General features: G+C 43.1%; 1 protein-coding gene across 1 annotated transcript in view; it reads right to left on the bottom strand.

The window, feature by feature from the left end:
- Positions 1 to 20,800, bottom strand: part of AKAP12 (A-kinase anchoring protein 12) — a 113,206-nt gene that overhangs the window by 11,165 nt on the left and 81,241 nt on the right. The window lies entirely within an intron of this gene.

The following is a 20,800-nucleotide window of genomic DNA, read 5'->3' as shown; positions in this document are numbered from 1 at the left end:
TAAAACTTTTGTTTAGATTTATTATAATATTATTGTCTATACCATTACATTCATACATTATGACAAAATGCAACAAAGGTCTTAAATAGAGATAAGCGAGCACCCTTGTTCCAGTGTAGTATTTGCTCGATTATAGGGGTAATTGAAAGTAGTCTATACTCGAGTGAGTATGCTTACTGCTCAAGCGCTCACTATAAAAAAAAAAAGCTTGTTGAAAGGTTTTGAGAGGCCTTTCAACAAGCTGTAGGGAGCCCCCATCCTCGAGTATTCAAACATAGTGGAGGATACCTGGTTAATCTAAAGTGACAGTCAGGCCCCCAGAAGGGTTTAGGGCCCTATTCCACCGGACGATTATCGTTCAGATTATCGTTAAATCGTTCGAATCTAAACGATAATCGTTCGGTTGAAATGCAGTAACGATTAACGACCGAACGAGAAATCGTTGATCGCTTTATAAGGCCTGGACCTATTTTTATCGTTGCTCGTTCGCAAAACGTTCGCAAATCGTTCGCATTGAATAAGACATCGTTCGGTCGTTCGCAATAGATACGAACGCAATAGCGAAGAAATACGGAAGAAGAAACGATCACAATTACGATCATAAGTAACGATTATCGTTCCATGGAAATGAGTGAACGTTTTCAGGTCTTTCGCAATAGCGGTCGTTTGAGATCGTTAATCGTTAACGATTATGCTAACGATAATCGTCCGGTGGAATAGGGCCCTTAGTTAACCTCCTGGGGGCCAGACTGTGCCTTGTTGGGGGAGGTGGGGGTGATATTATACTTACCATCGTAAGGATCGGGGATCATGTCTATTGCATTATAGCCGCCAGCTTCTTTACAGTATATTAACTTAAAATAGCCCATTTTATTTTCATTTTTGCTTTTGTAAACAAAAAATAGACAAAAGTAAAACAAAAATATGCTGTATTAAGTAAATATACTGTAAAGAAGCTGGTGGCTAAAATTCAATAGACACAATCCCCTTCCCCTTCAGCATTATAGCCACCAGCTTTTTTTACTATATATTTACTTAACACAACATATTTGTTCTAATTTTGCTAATTTTCTGTTAACAAAAGCAAAAATGAAGTAAATATACTGTAAAGAAGCTGGCGGCTATAATGCAATAGACAGGTAGGGGAAGTTTTCTTAAAGAGACAATGCACTTAGTTATGCAACAATTCAGTCAGTATAATGTCACCAAATAGAAAATATCTGCTTATTGAGAGCGGTCAGTTTCTGATTTCTGTAGTTAAAATGAGTGACAAACATTGGATAGAGTCAGGATTTAGTGAGATAATAAAATAAATCCATAACACATGATGTAGGAGCAATGTGCTGCACATGAAACCCTTTACAATAGCTAATTGTTTATAACCATATTACATTCAGGAGCAGTTTGCTCTATATATTTAGTATACATTTTGATCAAGGCATTATTCTTACTGTGTCCCCCCAACATTTGTATTTTTGGGGTTTAAATAGGGCAATGTGTCATTCTCCTAAATACTTTCATATCATTAGTGGCAGTAATCAGTAACTGCCACTAGATGGCAGCATATTCCCAGTTTTACTTGTAATCTTTGCATCTAACATCTGAGGCTATCAGTAAAACAAGACTTTTAAGGGGAACTATCAGCAGGTCAGAGGACTCCTATTTAGGATTAGAAAAACTTGGACATTTTCTTTCAGAAACACACCACTCTTGTAGCAAAATTACATTGAAGCGAATGGAGCTGAATTGTAATCCCACACACAACCTGGGGGCAGGGGTGGCGCTGTTTTTGCAAGAAAGTAGCTGTGCATTTTTTAATCCTTGATTTAAAGTGTAACTACCGATTTTAATAACTTCTGACACGTCATAGCAGCCGGAACCCCACCCGATCTGTACGTCTGACATGTCGCTATTACATGTCATAAGTTTTTAAAGTCGGTAGTTACACTTTAAGTCTATGTTCACACTACATATTTTTTTGTAAAACTACGGCCATTGTTGCACAGTGCAACAACGGCCGTGATTATTACAAAAAATATGTTACCCTGGTGACTATGCAGAAAACACTTGTCAGTGCTTACTATGAAGCGTGCGGCTCCGGCCGCTCGCTCCATTGTGTGCAGTGGGGAGTTCTGATGCGGGCGCGCATGGTTGCACCCGCATCAGAACTCTGCCTCCCGAAAGATAATCCGGGATGATCTTTTCAGAGACCGGCCGTTCTGTGACCTGGCCGGGTCACGGAACAGCCGGTCTCTTACTACGTATGAACATAGCCTAAAGGAACATTTTTGCTTACTCCTCTGGTGCTGGATTATCTCCTTAAGATGTAATGAACTGTATAGAATGGTGAAGTGCTATAAGGCGCAGTCTAAGTATAGAATATGAGACAGATATGAATATATAGGGACTCCATTCCCATTAGATTTCACACCTTAAATCACTGTCCTACAGGACAGTTATGACACCCGCTCTATTGGCTATTTCACTGACAGACACTAGGTGGCGGCATAATCCCAAATATCTGCAATGATTTGTGCGGGATACCAGATAACAAGCATCACACCAGTATTATACGCCGCTATCTATCTGTTTCATAGCCGCAACTCCATCTACAAACTCATTGTTACATCACAGACGTGTGAGACGACAGATTTAGCCAGTTGTGGTGGGGTCTACAAATAATAACCCACCACGGACTTAGAAAAAATCTCAGATCATTGCGCAAAATGTATCAGTGAATGTTTGTTCCAGATCCAGAAGTAGATGACATATAAAGCAGCAGTGTAGTGTAGTCCGCTACCCTCCCCCATGCGGATATGTGGGGGGGGGGGGGGGGGGGGCGCCATGATATCTGGACATTCCTGGCGTTCTGCGTGTGAAACTGGCATCAAAGATGAGATGTAAGAGGTTGTAGTGATATAAGAAGATCCCACCAATCCCTTCACGGATAAGACCACCAGCACATATCTGGTATTTATCTGCTATATATCTGGTACATATCTGCTATATATCTGGTACATATCTGCTATATATCTGGTACATATCTGGTATATATCTGCTATATATCTGGTACATATCTGCTATATATCTGCTATATATCTGCTATATATCTGGTACATATCTGCTATTTATCTGCTATATACCTGGTACATATCTGCTCTATATCTGCTTTATATCTGCTATATATCTGCTCTATATCTGGTACATATCTGGTATATATCTGGTATATATCTGGTACATATCTGCTATATATCTGGTACATATCTGCTCTATATCTGGTACATATCTGCTATATATCTGCTCTATATCTGGTACATATCTGGTATATATCTGCTATATATCTGCTCTATATCTGGCACATATCTGCTATATATCTGGTATATATCTGCTCTATATCTGGTATATATCTGGTACATATCTGCTATATATCTGCTCTATATCTGGTACATATCTGCTATATATCTGGTATATATCTGCTCTATATCTGGTACATATCTGCTATATATCTGGTATATATCTGCTCTATATCTGGTATATATCTGCTCTATATCTGGTACATATCTGCTATATATCTGCTCTATATCTGGTACATATCTGCTATATATCTGGTATATATCTGCTCTATATCTGGTACATATCTGCTATATATCTGGTATATATCTGCTCTATATCTGGTACATATCTGCTCTATATCTGGTACATATCTGCTATATATCTGGTACATATCTGCTCTATATCTGGTACATATCTGCTATATATCTGCTATATCTGCTATATATCTGCTCTATACCTGGTACATATCTGCTATATATCTGCTATATCTGCTATATATCTGCTCTATACCTGGTACATATCTGCTATATATCTGCTATATATCTGCTCTATATCTGGTACATATCTGCTATATATCTGGTATATATCTGCTCTATATCTGGTACATATCTGCTATATATCTGGTACATATCTGCTATATATCTGGTACATATCTGCTATATATCTGGTACATATCTGGTATATATCTGCTATATATCTGGTACATATCTGCTATATATCTGCTATATATCTGCTATATATCTGGTACATATCTGCTATTTATCTGCTATATACCTGGTACATATCTGCTCTATATCTGCTTTATATCTGCTATATATCTGCTCTATATCTGGTACATATCTGGTATATATCTGGTATATATCTGGTACATATCTGCTATATATCTGGTACATATCTGCTCTATATCTGGTACATATCTGCTATATATCTGCTCTATATCTGGTACATATCTGGTATATATCTGCTATATATCTGCTCTATATCTGGCACATATCTGCTATATATCTGGTATATATCTGCTCTATATCTGGTATATATCTGGTACATATCTGCTATATATCTGCTCTATATCTGGTACATATCTGCTATATATCTGGTATATATCTGCTCTATATCTGGTACATATCTGCTATATATCTGGTATATATCTGCTCTATATCTGGTATATATCTGCTCTATATCTGGTACATATCTGCTATATATCTGCTCTATATCTGGTACATATCTGCTATATATCTGGTATATATCTGCTCTATATCTGGTACATATCTGCTATATATCTGGTATATATCTGCTCTATATCTGGTACATATCTGCTCTATATCTGGTACATATCTGCTATATATCTGGTACATATCTGCTCTATATCTGGTACATATCTGCTATATATCTGCTATATCTGCTATATATCTGCTCTATACCTGGTACATATCTGCTATATATCTGCTATATCTGCTATATATCTGCTCTATACCTGGTACATATCTGCTATATATCTGCTATATATCTGCTCTATATCTGGTACATATCTGCTATATATCTGGTATATATCTGCTCTATATCTGGTACATATCTGCTATATATCTGGTATATATCTGCTATATATCTGGTACATATCTGCTATATATCCAGTTTTAAGGTGAAGACACAGATGAGGAGGAAGCGATGAAGGTTCCCACATACCAGATGCGTCCGGATAGCCGTCACCCCCAACAGCGCAGGAGGTTTATAAGAAAACCCTCACCCTGAATAAGAAGCGGGCGCTGTCCCTTGCTATGTCCTAGCTTTGATGGGTTGGGGTTCAGGTCCTGAGCCGGGAGAAGTGCTGAGCGTATACACACCTGTGCCACCTTACCTGGATGGACCTGCAATATAAGTCTATGGGACCGTCAGGGTAACTGGCTCCGTCATCTGCTTCTCTTTCTACTCATTCTAGGAATTGGTGGGGGGTGAACACTCAGACCACAAACATTTCACATATCTCTACATGTCAGAGGTTTATAAAGTGACATGTATACTTTAAAGGGGAACTCAAAGGGAAGGGGAAATCAACTGGTGTCAGAAAGTTATATAGATTTGTAATTTACTTCTATTTAGAAATCTCCAGTCTTCCAGTACTTATCAGCTACTGTATGTCCTGCAGGAAGTGGTGTATTCTCTCCAGTCTGACACAGTGCTCTCTGCTGCCACCTCTGTCCATGTCAGGAACTGTCCAGAGCAGCAACAAATCCCCATAGAAAACCTCTCCTGCTCTGGACAGTTCCTGACATGGACAGAGGTGGCAGCAGAGAGCACTGGAGAGAATACACCACTTCCTGCAGGACATACAGCAGCTGATAAGTACTGGAAGACTGGAGAATTTTAAATAGCAGTAAATTACAAATCTATTTAACTTTCTGAAACCAGTTGATTTGAAAGAAAAAGATTTTCACCGCGTACCCTTTAAAGACATCTATATTAAAGGGTTTATCCTTAGATTAAAAGTAACCCCCTATCCACATAACTGACTGATCAGTGGGGGTCCTACCAATCCCAAGAACAAAGATCGCTTGTCTCCTCAGTAAAAATAGAACTGTGCGGTCAGTGCTCCATTCATTCTCTATGGGGCTATCCATTGCTGAGCTGACCCCCCCCAATGATCCAACCCCCACCCATAGTGGGATAATCTCTCTGATCCTGGGGTAACTCTTTTATGGGTTCTAGGCCACTCTTGTGCATGGACTGCGCTCTGGAATTGCAGCTCTTCCCTATTCATATGAATGAGCCGTAATATCAGACACAGACAAGACGATAAGAGTGCAGGGCGGAGGACTTATTTTCCTGTTAAACTGAATTACTAGTGATAGACCGAGCTATAAGTACGTAATAAAAATTCCTCTCTACATGTTCTCTGATGCTTCACACAGCGGCTGTGTCCTCTGTAGGAACAAACAACGGTGCTGCCCCTCTCCTCTGGATTGACAAAAATGTCATCTAACATTGGTCATCGAGGCCCAGGAGCGGCGGCTATGGAGGCCCAGGAGGGGAGGCTATGGAGGCCCAGGAGGGGAGGCTATGGAGGCCCAGGAGCGGCGGCTATGGAGGCCCAGGAGCGGTGACTATGGAGGCCCAGGAGCGGCGGCTATGGAGGCCCAGGAGAGGAGGCCCAGGAGCGGAGGCTATGGAGGCCCAGGAGCGGCGGCTATGGAGGCCCAGGAGCGGTGGCTATGGAGGCCCTAGGAGCGGCGGCTATGGAGGCCCAGGAGCGGCGGCTATGGAGGCCCAGGAGCGGCGGCTATGGAGGCTCAGCAGGGGAGGCTATGGAGGCCCAGGAGCGGCGGCTATGGAGGCCCAGGAGCGGTGGCTATGGAGGCCCAGGAGCGGCGGCTATGGAGGCCCAGGAGCGGTGGCTATGGAGGCCCAGGAGCGGCGGCTATGGAGGCCCAGGAGCGGAGGCTATGGAGGCCCAGGAGCGGAGGCTATGGAGGCCCAGGAGGGGAGGCTATGGAGGCATGGGGGGCTGGTAAATATACATTTTTATTCAGTTCCCGCACCCCCCTGCCTGTTATTTTAAGGGACTTTCCATTTAAAGGGATCCCATCATATTGCACATGGTATGGTATCTGCAGGCACCATGTTATAGAGCAGGAGGAGCTCCGCAGATTGATGTTGAGTTTTGTGGGAAAAGATTCAGTATAACTTTTATTTTAATCATTTACTTCTCTTCTCTTTTTACACCAGTGTCCAGATTAACGATAAATGATCACAAACCATCGTTTACTCCACCTGATCCCAGCAAATGAAGGAATGATGTGGAATTACACAGAACGATTAGCGATGATTTTGGTGTCAGCATCAAAGACACATGAACGATTTCTCGTTGGCCGTTTGATCATTGCCGGCATTTACACAAAACTATCGTTATCGTTTAAATAGGAATGATATACCGATTTTCCATGTAATAGGGCCGTTATGTTAATGCAGCTCCACTCCTCATCCATTCCCGGCCTGTGATCTGGAGAGACGACCTCCCCATGTATAAGGCCTTATGCACACGTTCAGTAAGGTTGCGGATCCGTAATCACAGTTCACATTGGTTTCTATTGGGCTATTCACACAGTCCGGTTTCATTTTGCTGCTCTAGTGCGGATTGTCATTACGGTGCGGATTACCAATAGAAGTCTATGGGATCCAAATTTTTATGGACGTCACATCTGTGATGTCCGTAAAAAACACGGATCAAATCCACGCAAACTATTATTATTCACATTTTAAAGAAACAGATACGGAAATGGATGCAAATACGGATAAATTTACACGGACCACGGAGTAAAAATAGCGGGAGGTTTTGCGGTCCAGAAAAATGACTGAACGTTCGAATGAGGCCTAAGACGCTATCCTATGGAGGAGAACTCGGTGATAGCAGTCACTCCGCCGGGGCTCCTTCCTTGAGCGCAGTGTAATCCTATAGACAAGCTGCTCCGACATAGGACGACATCTTACAGATGGGAGAAGTGATAGGTGGAGATATATTATCGCAGAGGACGCAGTCCGCACACTGTGGGAGGGAAACTAAAATGTATTCATTCCCTATGGAGCCAGCGGAGAGGAACTCGGCTCCATAGAGAATGAATGGAGCTCCGGGTGATTGGAGGACCCACAGCTCCATTCATGACAAAGGAGCCCCCTCCTACTCATGAATATCTATTCCAAAGTATCCAATAGAAAGGGACGTCCGAGCCTGTGGTGGGATCATGGTGAGAGGCCGCGGACCCCCCCCCCCTCCCCCCAGTGCACCAAAAGACTAATTTGCATATTTGCTTTAAACATAATTATCGAAATATCACAGAGGGCGAATAAAAGATCAGCAGCTCCGCCAGTACCGCTATCTATCAGCAGGTTCGTATGTTCACACCTGATGATTGTTTCCCTTCAACATTAAAGTAAAGCCTTTTATTCAGCATCCAGACCCTGCTCCGATTCTTCTCTGTTAAGTTAAAGGGGTATTCAGGCAAAAATTGTTGGTTTCAGAAAGTTATATAGGTTTGTAATTTACTTCTACTTCAAAATGTCCAGTTTTGTAGTACTTATCAGCTGCTGTATGTCCTGCAGGAAGTGGTGTATTCTCTCCAGTCTGACACAGTGCTCTCTGCTGCCACCTCTGTCCATGTCAGGAACTGTCCAGAGCAGGAGAGGTTTTCTATGGGGATTTGCTGCTGCTCTGGACAGTTCCTGACATGGACACAGGTGGCAGCAGAGAGCACTGTGTCAGACTGGAAAGGATACACCACTTCCTGTAGGACATACAGCAGCTGATAAGTACTGGAAGACTGGAGATTTTTAAATAGAAGTAAATTACAAATCTATATAACTTTCTGGCATCAGCTGTTTTAAAAGAAAAAGATTTTCACTGGAGTTCCCCTTTAAAGAAATCTAAAATGATCAACAAGTAAGTAAGTGAATGAGAGGGTTAAAGCGGAGCGATGTAAAGCGTTTTCAGGGATGTAAGAGTCTGGATGTCGAGCTCTCCATGTGCTTAAAGTCATCCCTGCCCACATCTGGAGCTGGTTGACAAGTCTCCCGTGGGATTCGTGGAGCTGAGCTGGACGTCTTCCAGAAATTCCCAGCATTCCCAGTTGATCAGATACGCTATATACACACCCAGCTCGCTCTCCCTGGACCCTCCGAAGCCACTCACACTCACACTTACACTCACCACATTCTGTTAACTCTGCATTTTTCCGCCGTCCTTTGTGTTTTCTCCATATATTTTACCTGCCATTTGTTCTTATGTTTTATATCAGTGCGAGGTGAGAGGCTCCCGGGATACAGAAGTAGTAATAGTACAACCTAGTAGTTACCCTATACCCTGAGCCATGTGTGGGGTAATAGTACAACCTAGTAGTTACCCTATACCCCGAGCCATGTGTGTGGGGTAATAGTACAACCTAGTAGTTACCCTATACCCCGAGCCATGTGTATGGGGTAATAGTACAGCCTAGTAGTTACCCTATACCCTGAGCCATGTGTGTGGGGTAATAGTACAACCTAGTAGTTACCCTATACCCCGAGCCATGTGTATGGGGTAATAGTACAACCTAGTAGTTACCCTATACCCTGAGCCATGTGTGTGGGGTAATAGTACAACCTAGTAGTTACCCTATACCCCGAGCCATGTGTATGGGGTAATAGTACAACCTAGTAGTTACCCTATACCCTGAGCCATGTGTGGGGTAATAGTACAGCCTAGTAGTTACCCTATACCCTGAGCCATGTGTGTGGGGTAATAGTACAACCTAGTAGTTACCCTATACCCTGAGCCATGTACGGGGTAATAGTACAACCTAGTAGTTACCCTATACCCTGAGCCATGTGCGGGGTAATAGTACAACCTAGTAGTTACCCTATACCCTGAGCCATGTGCGGGGTAATAGTACAACCTAGTAGTTACCCTATACCCTGAGCCATGTGTGGGGTAATAGTACAACCTAGTAGTTACCCTATACCCTGAGCCATGTGTGGGGTAATAGTACAACCTAGTAGTTACCCTATACCCTGAGCCATGTGCGGGGTAATAGTACAACCTAGTAGTTACCCTATACCCTGAGCCATATGTGGGGTAATAGTACAACCTAGTAGTTACCCTATACCCTGAGCCATGTGTGGGGTAATAGTACAACCTAGTAGTTACCCTATACCCTGAGCCATGTGTGGGGTAATAGTACAACCTAGTAGTTACCCTATACCCTGAGCCATGTGTGGGGTAATAGTACAACCTAGTAGTTACCCTATACCCTGAGCCATGTGCGGGGTAATAGTACAACCTAGTAGTTACCCTATACCCTGAGCCATATGTGGGGTAATAGTACAACCTAGTAGTTACCCTATACCCTGAGCCATGTGTGGGGTAATAGTACAACCTAGTAGTTACCCTATACCCTGAGCCATGTGTGGGGTAATAGTACAACCTAGTAGTTACCCTATACCCTGAGCCATGTGTGGGGTAATAGTACAACCTAGTAGTTACCCTATACCCTGAGCCATGTGCGGGGTAATAGTACAACCTAGTAGTTACCCTATACCCTGAGCCATGTGTGGGGTAATAGTACAACCTAGTAGTTACCCTATACCCTGAGCCATGTACGGGGTAATAGTACAACCTAGTAGTAACCCTATACCCTGAGCCATGTGTGGGGTAATAGTACAGCCTAGTAGTTACCCTATACCCTGAGCCATGTGCGGGGTAATAGTACAACCTAGTAGTTACCCTATACCCTGAGCCATGTGTGGGGTAATAGTACAACCTAGTAGTTACCCTATACCCTGAGCCATGTGCGGGGTAATAGTACAACCTAGTAGTTACCCTATACCCTGAGCCATGTGTGGGGTAATAGTGCAACCTAGTAGTTACCCTATACCCTGAGCCATATGTGGGGTAATAGTACAACCTAGTAGTTACCCTATACCCCGATCCATGTGTGGGGTAATAGTACAACCTAGTAGTTACCCTATACCCTGAGCCATGTTCGGGGTAATAGTACAACCTAGTAGTTACCCTATACCCTGAGCCATGTTCGGGGTAATAGTACAACCTAGTAGTTACCCTATACCCTGAGCCATATGTGGGGTTATAGTACAACCTAGTAGTTACCCTATACCCTGAGCCATGTATGTGGGGTAATAGTACAACCTAGTAGTTACCCTATACCCTGAGCCATATATGGGGTAATAGTACAACCTAGTAGTTACCCTATACCCTGAGCCATATGTGGGGTAATAGTACAACCTAGTAGTTACCCTATACCCTGAGCCATGTGTAAGGTAATAGTACAACCTAGTAGTTACCCTATACCCTGAGCCATGTGCGGGGTAATAGTACAACCTAGTAGTTACCCTATACCCTGAGCCATATGTGGGGTAATAGTACAACCTAGTAGTTACCCTATACCCTGAGCCATGTGCGGGGTAATAGTACAACCTAGTAGTTACCCTATACCCTGAGCCATATGTGGGGTAATAGTACAACCTAGTAGTTACCCTATACCCTGAGCCATGTGTGGGGTAATAGTACAACCTAGTAGTAACCCTATACCCTGAGCCATGTGTGGGGTAATAGTACAACCTAGTAGTTACCCTATACCCTGAGCCATGTGTGTGGGGTAATAGTACAGCCTAGTAGTTACCCTATACCCTGAGCCATGTATGTGGGGTAATAGTACAACCTAGTAGTTACCCTATACCCTGAGCCATGTGCGGGGTAATAGTACAGCCTATTAGTTACCCTATACCCTGAGCCATGTGTGGGGTAATAGTACAACCTAGTAGTTACCCTATACCCTGAGCCATGTATGTGGGGTAATAGTACAACCTAGTAGTTACCCTATACCCTGAGCCATGTGCGGGGTAATAGTACAGCCTATTAGTTACCCTATACCCTGAGCCATGTGTGGGGTAATAGTACAACCTAGTAGTTACCCTATACCCTCAGCCATGTGTGTGGGGTAATAGTACAGCCTAGTAGTTACCCTATACCCTGAGCCATGTGTGGGGTAATAGTACAACCTAGTAGTTACCCTATACCCCGAGCCATGTGTGGGGTAATAGTACAACCTAGTAGTTACCCTATACCCCGAGCCATGTGTGGGGTAATAGTACAACCTAGTAGTTACCCTATACCCCGAGCCATGTGTGGGGTAATAGTACAACCTAGTAGTTACCCTATACCCTGAGCCATGTTCGGGGTAATAGTACAACCTAGTAGTTACCCTATACCCTGAGACATGTGTGTGCTCAGGGCTGGGGAGCTAGGCTATACCTTATAGCTGGGCCTCCTGTACACTTCTATGGGTGTTCTGGAATGAATATTTGCACAATCTAAGTGGCAAGAATTAACTGGAAGTTGACAACTGTAAAGTGAGAATTGTAAAGACTTTATGAGAACCAGATTTTATGAAGTAATTCTAGTATTAGGGATCAAGAGCAAAACAAAGGTATTAAACTATGTTATATAAAGCCAGAGGCAAAAATATTGTGCAGAGTTTACTACATTACAACAGATAGATAGATAGATAGATAGATAGATAGATAGATAGATAGATAGATAGACAGACAGACAGACAGACAGATAGATAGATAGATAGATAGATAGGAGATAGATAGATAGATAGACAGACAGACAGACAGACAGACAGACAGATAGATAGATAGATAGATAGATAGATAGGAGATAGATAGATAGATAGATAGATAGATAGATAGATAGGAGATAGATAGATAGACAGAAAGAAAGATAGATAGATAGATAGATAGATAGATAGATAGATAGATAGATAGACAGACAGAAAGATAGATAGATAGATAGATAGATAGATAGATAGATAGATAGATAGATAGATAGGAGATAGATAGATAGATAGATAGGAGATAGATAGATAGATAGATAGATAGATAGATAGATAGATAGGAGATAGATAGATAGATAGATAGATAGATAGATAGATAGGAGATAGATAGATAGATAGATAGATAGATAGATAGATAGATAGATAGATAGGAGATAGATAGGAGATAGATAGATAGGAGATAGATAGATAGATAGATAGATAGATAGATAGATAGATGATAGATAGATAGATAGATAGATAGATAGATAGATAGATAGATAGGAGATAGATAGATAGATAGATAGATAGATAGGAGATAGGAGATAGATAGATAGATAGATAGGAGATAGATAGATAGATAGATAGGAGATAGATAGATAGGAGATAGATAGATAGATAGATAGATAGATAGATAGATAGATAGATAGATAGATAGATAGGAGATAGATAGGAGATAGATAGATAGGAGATAGATAGATAGATAGATAGATAGATAGATAGATAGATAGGAGATAGATAGATAGATAGATAGATAGATAGATAGATAGATAGATAGATAGATAGATAGGAGATAGATAGATAGATAGATAGATAGGAGATAGATAGATAGATAGATAGATAGATAGATAGATAGATAGATAGATAGATATTTACACCTTTTATGCTAAAGATCGGACGGTTTAGCGAGTTTTTGAACGATAATCGTTTCATGTAATAGAGCCTAAAGGATCTTATAAATTGCTCATTATAAGCAGCGCCACTTATCGATAAAATATGAAACTGATTGATGATTGTTCACATTAACAGGGCTATTACTGGCAGGGGTTTCAGCAAAGGATTTATACCACCCTCCCCATCTCTAGTCACATCCATTGTTTACACAGGGAGATGTGCTGGCGACAATCAATAATGCAATCAGCTGATAAGCAAGGTATCAGCTGCTGTATGTCCTGCAGGAGGTGGTGTATTTCCTCCAGTCTGACACACTGCTCTCTGCTGCCACCTCTGTCCATGTCAGGAACTGTACAGAGCAGGAGAGGTTTTCTATGGGGATTTGCTGCTGCTCTGGACAGTTCCTGACATGGACAGAGGTGGCAGCAGAGAGCACTGTGTCAGACTGGAGAGAATACACCACTTACTGCAGAACATACAGCAGTAGATAAGTACTGGAATACTTTTAAGTACTGGAACATTTTTAAATAGAAGTAAATTATAAATCTATAACTTTCTGATACTAATTGATTTGAAACTATAATTCTTCTCTGGAGTACCCCTTTAATGTTTATTCCTAGTCACCCTGTACAAAGCTAGCTTTACCCCTCCCCCAAAAGGATTAAATACTTTGTCCAGCTATTTCATCAGAACTTTGTGACGTCATCTTATTAAATCCTTTTCCCACTCCAAACCCTTCCCCCACTAAAACCCCCACACTAAGTGACCTTAAAGGGATATTCTCATCATTAGCCAGGAATCAATAATCACTAATATGATCAATAATCCCATTACACAGAGACAGGGGGGAGATGACTGCACACACCGAGCCTCCATGTATAGATATTCGGAATGTCTGTGCTTTACAAGTGTCGAGATGCATAAAGTACACAGGAAGCCGGATTAGGCACCACAGACCCCCGACCGGGCACGAATACCTGACTGCTGACTACAAAGTGACAAAACTGCTTCCAGAATGACAAAACCATTTACATTTCTATCCTGATCCAAGCGGCCGGCTCTGTGGTCTCTGTGCACTGTGGCTCAGACAAACAGTTGCAAAAGGAAGAAATCTTCTTCCCAGGCACAGAGAGTCGGGAGAGCGATGGGAGAGTCATGGGAGTGTGATGGGAGAGCAATGGGGGAGCGATGGAGGAGTAATGGAAGAGTCATAGGAGAGCCATGGGGGAGCCATGGGAGAGCGATGGGAAAGAAACAGGAGAACGATGGGGGTGGCATGCGAGAGCGATGGGGGAGCAATGGAAGAGTCATAGGAGAGCCATAGGGGAGCGATGGTAGAGAAATGAGAGAACGATGGGGGTGCCATGGGAGAGCGATAGGAGAGCAATGGGCGAGCAATGAGAGGGCAATGAGGGAGCAATAAGGGAGCCATGGGAGAGCAACGAAGGAGTTATGGGGGAGCCATGGGAGTGCGATGGGGGAGCAATGGCAAAGCAATGGGGGAGCAATGGGAGAACAATGGGAGAGAGCGATAGGGGAGTGATGTCAGAGCGATGGGGGAGCGATGGGGGAGCAATCGGGGAGCGATGGGGAAGCGATGGGGGAGCTTTGGGAGAGCAATAGGGGAACTGTTTCCAGAATGACAAAACCATTTACATTTCTATCCTGATTCAAGCGGCCGGCTCTGTGGTCTCTGTGCACTACAGCTCAGACAAACAGCTTCAAAAGGAAGAAATCTTCTTCCCAGGCACCAAGAGTCGGGAGAGCGATAGGAGATCGATGGGAGAGCGATGGGAAAGAAATGGGAGAGCAATGGGCGGGCAATGGGAGAGCCATGGGGAAGTGATGGGGGAGCAATGAGAGAGCAATTGGCGAGCAATGGGAGAGCCATGGGGGAGCGATGGAAGAGAGATGGGGGAGCAATGGGGAGCGATGGGGGGGGGGATGGGAGAGGCATGGGGGAGCCATGGGAGTGAGATGGGGAGTAATGGTAAAGCAATGAGAGAGCGATGGAGAAGCATTGGTAGAGCCATGGGAGATCGACAAGAGAGCAATGGCAAAGCAATGGGGGAGCAATGGGGGAGCGATGGGGGAGCGACGGGGGAGTGATGGGGGAGTGATTGGGGAGGGATGGGAGAGCAATGGGGGAGTGATCGGGGAGCGATGGGAGAGCAATGGGAGAGCAATGGGGGAGCGATGGGGGAGCGATGGGGGACTTCCTCTCTGCAAATGATTTCCTTTCTAATAAAGAGCTGTGGAATCTCGGCACATTCCAGATCCCCAGCAGCTTCACATCCAGAACATTCTCATCATACAAGGGACAGTGAGGACCATGATGGAGGGAGTTCAGAATGTCCCAATTTATCAATCAGTTTATTCATTATAATCCATGACGGGATCGATATGGTAGAGACACAGTGGGTGCTGCCCCATGGATGGATGAGGCCTTATTCACACGTCCAGCAATCACAGATCAACTTATTGTTCATTGATTTCTATTGCTCTATTCACACAGCCCGTTCCATTGCGGATCTGCAATCCGTATCGCAAAGAATAGAACGTGACCTACTGCAGATTGTGATTGCGGTACGGATTACCAATAGAAGTTTATGGGATCCGTGTTTTTGTGGACGTTACGGTTCAGGGAGCTCCATGGAGTCCTTCATTGTGAATAGAAGAGGAGTTTCACCATCACAATCCCAGCAGGATGATCTCATGCTGAAAGTGAATGTATGGGAGGATTAGGAAACCATCAACCTGGGCTCCTCCTTATACCCGATGAAATTCTAGAGTCTCCGATTGTTCCTTAAAGCCAACCCATTAACCCTTCCCTCACAGTGATCTATAGAATGGTCAGAAATATCAGCCGTCCCCTATAGATATCCATTACAGCTATAACAGTATGAAAATAGGTACGGAAGGGTATTGTTCTGGAAAAATCCGGATAGCAGCATGAAGTGTGATGCGGTATGGCTGGGTGTGGCGGGGGGTATGCAGCCGGAGGCTCCCATAGACATCCATGGCAATCCTATACCTGCCCTGTCCCATGTTATATGTAGATAAGCAGCATCGGATATGAATGACATCTGCTTAAATCTCCCATGTAACCAAATAGCCAAAGAAAAGCAACAAATCCAATGTCTATGGATGTCTCAAAGAGAACCAGTCCATGGCAGTCCTAAAAGTTTTTATATAATTTTGTAGCCCTGGATGCTCTGATCCCAGCACCGTGTTTCCGTCCTCGCCGCGCCCCCTTTCCCCGAGGGTTTACGATTTGGATGACTATCTGCACTTTCACTGGGTAGTCAGATGTGGGGGGGGGGTTTATTATGAGGATGTGAACACTAAGGGGGCGCAATAAGACAATTTATAATGACACATTCTAGAGGACGATCCAGTCCCCCCCTACAGCCCCCCTATAACATACCCCGAGCCAAGCATGCAAACCCCTTTATTAATAACATTCTGACTAATCTGACTATACAGTAAAAAGATATATGGAGTAAGTAAGACCCCAAAGACTGGGGAACCAGGGGATGTAAGAAGAAAGCAAATACAGCGCCCCAAAAGCTATACAATATATGCCGAACCATTATATAGAGAGGATATGCAGAAGAATGTAAAATATACAGAATTACAAAATATACTTAAAAGGTCCGGAAAGTTAATGGAAACGATAAATCTGAGCCAGTGAAGGTAAAGAACCTCATTGTTACTCAAGTGTATATATATATATATATATATATATATATATATATATATATATATATATATATATATATATATATCTTGTATTGTAGACAAATTATACATCAAAAAGGACAAAATGATAATAAAGGGTCAGATGTTACTAAAAAAAGATAGATAGATAGATAAATAGATAAGAAATAGATAGATAGATAGATAGATAGATAGATAGATAGATAGATAGATAGATAAGAAATAAATAGATAGATAGATAGATAGGAGATAGATAGATAGATAGATAGATAGATAGATAGATAGATAGATAGATAGGAGATAGATAGAGAGATAGATAGATAGATAGATAGATAGATAGATAGATAGGAGATAGATAGATAGATAGATAGATAGATAGATAGATAGATAGATAGATAGATAGGAGATAGGAGATAGATAGATAGGAGATAGATAGGAGATAGATAGGAGATAGATAGATAGATGATAGATAGATAGATAGATAGATAGATAGATAGATAGATAGATAGATAGATAGGAGATAGATAGATAGGAAGGAGATAGATAGATAGATAGATAGATAGATAGATAGATAGATAGGAGATAGATAGATAGATAGATAGATAGATAGATAGATAGATAGGAAGGAGATAGATAGATAGGAGATAGATAGATAGATAGATAGATAGATAGATAGATAGATAGGAGATAGATAGATAGATAGATAGATAGGAGATAGATAGATAGGAGATAGATAGGAGATAGATAGGAGATAGATAGATAGATGATAGATAGATAGATAGATAGATAGGAGATAGATAGATAGGAAGGAGATAGATAGATAGATAGATAGATAGATAGATAGGAGATAGATAGATAGGAGATAGATAGGAGATAGATAGGAGATAGATAGATAGATGATAGATAGATAGATAGATAGATAGATAGATAGATAGATAGGAGATAGATAGATAGGAAGGAGATAGATAGATAGATAGATAGATAGATAGATAGATAGATAGATAGATAGGAGATAGATAGATAGATAGATAGATAGATAGATAGATAGATAGATAGGAGATAGATAGATAGGAGATAGATAGGAGATAGATAGGAGATAGATAGATAGATAGATAGATAGATAGATAGATAGATAGATAGATAGATAGACAGGAGATAGGAGATAGATAGATAGATAGATAGATAGATAGATAGATAGATAGATAGATAGGAGATAGATAGGAGATAGATAGATAGGAGATAGATAGATAGGAGATAGATAGATAGATAGATAGATAGGAGATAGATAGATAGATAGATAGATAGATAGGAGATAGATAGATAGATAGATAGATAGATAGATAGATAGATAGGAGATAGATAGATAGATAGATAGATAGATAGATAGGAGATAGATAGATAGGAGATAGATAGATAGATAGATAGATAGATAGATAGGAGATAGATAGATAGATAGATAGATAGATAGATAGGAGATAGATAGATAGATAGATAGATAGATAGATAGATAGATAGATAGATAGGAGATAGATAGATAGATAGATAGATAGATAGATAGATAGATAGATAGGAGATAGATAGATAGGTGCACACACCATGCTGATCCTGCAGGCAGATGGGGGCAGCTACTACATGATTATTGCTCTATCAGACTATAAAAGCAAAATGTATCTGTACATATCAATTTCATTATTATAAAAAAGTCCAGAGACTTCGGGTCCTATTACACAAATCGATTTTTAACGATAAATGATCGCAAACGAGATTGTTTATCGTTAACCTAAAATCGCTCACCATATTACACAGAACAATGGTCAGTAGTTCCGATCGTTATTGCGATTGTTATTATGATCGTTTACTCCTTCTGATCCCAGCAAAACAATGAACGATTAGTGAACAAATGCGGAACTTCAGCAAACAAATGTGGAATTACAACGAACGATTAACGATAGTTTTAGGTTCAGATCTAAATCAACGATCAACGACATACGAAGACTTTTTCAATTTTTGCCAGAAATTACACAGAACAATTATTGTTTAAACTTGAACAATATAACGATTTTTTGCACGATAATCGTCCCGTGTAATAGGGTCCTTAGTAATCCAACTCCATGGATAATAATGGTGAAGACCTCGACGTTTCCTGCTGATCTGAACCAAATGCATAAAGGGGTTAAATGGGCAGGTTCCCCCGGGGACTCCCTGCAGGATCACTTACAAATGAGGACAGTGGCAGCTGACTAATAGAAGTAAGAGGACACCAAACCCTGGGAATTAACCTCTTGCCTTCCAGTTATTTACTAAGTAGAGTTATGGGCTCTGCACCAAACTAGCTGCAATGGAGGACTGGGGGGCTGCTCCACACTAGCTGCACTGGAGGACTGGGGGGCTGCTCCACACTAGCTGCACTGGAGGACTGGGGGGCTGCTCCACACTAGCTGCACTGGAGGACTGGGGGGCTGCTCCACACTAGCTGTACTGGGGGGCTGCTCTACACTAGCTGCACTGGGGGGCTGCTCCACACTAGCTGCACTGGAGGACTGAGGGGCTGCTCCACACTAGCTGCACTGGGGGGCTGCTCCACACTAGCTGGACTGGGGGGCTGCTCCACACTAGCTGCACTGGGGGGCTGCTCCACACTAGCTGTACTGGGGGGCTGCTCCACACTAGCTGTACTGGGGGGCTGCTCTACACTAGCTGCACTGGAGGACTGAGGGGCTGCCCCACACTAGCTGCACTGGAGGACTGAGAGGCTGCTCCACCCTAGCTGCACTGGAGGACTGGGGGGCTGCTCCACACTAGCTGCACTGGAGGACTGAGGGGCTGCCCCACACTAGCTGCACTGGAGGACTGAGGGGCTGCCCCACACTAGCTGCACTGGAGGACTGAGAGGCTGCTCCACCCTAGCTGCACTGGAGGACTGGGGGGCTGCTCCACACTAGCTGCACTGGAGGACTGAGGGGCTGCCCCACACTAGCTGCACTGGAGGACTGGGGGGCTGCTCCACACTAGCTGCACTGGAGGACTGGGGGTCTGCTCCACACTAGCTGCACTGGAGGACTGGGGGGCTGCTCCACACTAGCTGCACTGGAGGACTGGGGGGCTGCTCCACACTAGCTGCACTGGAGGACTGGGGGGCTGCTCCACACTAGCTGCACTGGAGGACTGGGGGGCTGCTCCACACTAGCTGCACTGGAGGACTGGGGGGCTGCTCCACACTAGCTGCACTGGAGGACTGGGGGGCTGCTCCACACTAGCTGCACTGGAGGACTGAGGGGCTGCTCCACACTAGCTGGACTGGAGGACTGGGGGGCTGCTCCACACTAGCTGCACTGGAGGACTGAGGGGCTGCTCCACACTAGCTGCACTGGAGGACTGGGGGGCTGCTCCACACTAGCTGCACTGGAGGACTGGGGGGCTGCTCTACCCTAGCTGCACTGGGGGGGGGGGGGGGGCTGATCCATGCCTGGACCCTTATATCTTACAAAAGCCTCTCTCAGAGCTGACCCATTGGCAGTATTGGAGGTTTGGGCAGTATGGTGTAATATAACACTACAGCTTCCTCAGTAAATGAATAATTCTCAGTAAAATCTACCAGTATTGATACTAGTTCTTGTATTAACCAGCACAGCATCTTTCCCATATCACTCATTACCATGTCCGACTATCACCCCCAACAGACTGCTGCTCAGACATCTATGTGATCAGCTGGA

The sequence above is a fragment of the Dendropsophus ebraccatus genome, chromosome 15 (assembly GCF_027789765.1).
Source record: "Dendropsophus ebraccatus isolate aDenEbr1 chromosome 15, aDenEbr1.pat, whole genome shotgun sequence".
Lineage (NCBI taxonomy): Eukaryota > Metazoa > Chordata > Amphibia > Anura > Hylidae > Dendropsophus > Dendropsophus ebraccatus.
This window is presented reverse-complemented; position numbering and strand designations above follow the sequence as displayed.